The sequence below is a fragment of the Limulus polyphemus genome, unplaced genomic scaffold (genome assembly GCF_000517525.1).
Source record: "Limulus polyphemus unplaced genomic scaffold, Limulus_polyphemus-2.1.2 Scaffold1430, whole genome shotgun sequence".
Taxonomy (NCBI): domain Eukaryota; kingdom Metazoa; phylum Arthropoda; class Merostomata; order Xiphosura; family Limulidae; genus Limulus; species Limulus polyphemus.
In genome coordinates, this window is record NW_013667040.1 from 31643 (window position 1) to 33787 (window position 2145).

Sequence of the window (2145 nt, forward strand, 5' to 3'; positions counted from 1 at the left end):
GCTAGTCACTTACCTAGATAGTTCGTGTTACTAGTCACTTATCTAGATAGTTTGTGCTACTAGTCACTTTACCTAGCTAGTTCGTGTTACTGTCACTTACCTAAATAGTTCGTGCTACTAGTCACTTACCTAGATAGTTCGTGCTAAAGAGACGTAAATATAAACTGATTTAGTTTAGCACTTGAGTGGTGATTAAAACTTTTACGGACTCTGTTTGGCACTAAGGAAATGTTATAATAAAGTTTGTCCTACACCAAGGAAAGCTTTCAACAAATTATATCCTGCACCAAGGAAAGCTTCCAACGGCTTGATTTGTACACCAAGTGAAAATTCATGAGCAACAAGGAAAGTTTCCAACGCCTTGATTTGTACACCAAGTGAAACTTCTTGAGAACAAGGAAAGCTTCCAAATGTTAGATTTATACACCAAGTTATAAATTCTTGAGCAACAAGGAAAGCTTTCAGCACTATGTGTTTCATACCAAAGAAAACTTGAAAAAATATTGAATTGCAATCAAGGAAAGATTGGTTTATATTGTTTTCCACATCCAAGAAACATTCCAACATTTTTTATCATCAACCAAGGAAATCATGTAGGAGATCGTGTTATCCTCTAAGTAAAGCGGGCAACAGTTCGAGATATACACCAAACGAAACCATGCAACAGTTGTATTTACATTCCGAATAATAGATTGTTTTACCCACTAAATAAATTATCAGCAATAGCTGGGGGTACTACATGCTTTATAATAAATAAACAAACTGTTAAACATTTAATGCTACGCAGCTTCCATTGGAAGCTCGCATGGTGTAATATTAAAGTTGTTATTTAGTGGATTTTTTAACTCGATGAATTCAGTAAAATTAAACCCTATTCACGAATATTATTATTTTAATCAATCAGGTAAAAGTATGGTACAATAAAGCAATGACAAATATAAAAAAAAAGAAGTTATAAAATAATGATCAAGTAAAAATAGTACTGTAAAACAATAATAATTAATACTGTGATAACGTAAAAGGGGATTTGAATCCGCGATCCTCAAATTGCGAGTCAGCGCCCTAACCACCTAGCCATGCCGAGCTCTTTATATATTGCCTTGAAGTTTTTAGACCAATTACCTTTAACATAAACAATTCTGAAACGGAAAGTGAAATTCATACAAGTGTGCGTTTTTTTTCCTCGCCATTTCAAATGATTCAAAAATTTAAACACTCTGAGATCAATGTAGAGATTTAAAATTTTGAGATAAAAATCATATTAACCGTGAGTATTTTTTCAATATTTTTTAATCTGTGGATTCAAACTCTGAGGTTCCGGTGGGTTCTGGTATTCAAGGAAAAGCCTCCTGGCAAGTGGCTCGTGGAAGACAAGAAACTGTTGTGAAATCTTATGCTTACAGGCATTGGATAGTTTAAGAAGAATGTAAAAATAAAATCCACATCTAATGTGATTATTATTAAAATTTTTAAGCCTATTGATTTTTTAATGCTTCTCAAGCTTTCGGCGGTTTAACGTTAAATTTGAAAGACAGAGATCCTGCTTATTTACACAAACCGTGCCGTTCATTTTATTTATTTATTTTTGACATATTTTCGTGCTAAACAAGGTTAAAGATTGTTGTGCTTACAAAATACACCACCTTCCCTTCTCACACACGTTATTTTTGTGTGTGTTTGGCCTTATTCTCTCACAAATGTATACCAACAGCAATGAGAATCTCATATGTACTGAAACTGTAAGTCTAAGTTGTATTACGGAGATACGTTTTCAATTCTTGATAATTGTGTTTAACAATTGGGTTGTTTTTTTAATATCAGGTATATAACACTTGTTAATCTAATACCGAATGATTATTCAATTAGGATCTCCCAATAATCAATACCAATTGGATGTAGTTGATTTGTATTACGCTTGCTATTCCACATAAACACTCTGGACATATACACATTCCCAAAATGATTGCTAAGTTGAAACTTTAACAAATATGTGCGGAAGAAACAGGTTTGCTTGGGGGAAATACATATAACCAAATCACTGATTCACTGGTCACTCTCAAGCTTTGCAACAGTTTTAGTCCCCCCCCCCAAAAAAAAAATAAAAAACTCTTCCCTGCTTAAATTTCGTATTATTAACCACGGTTG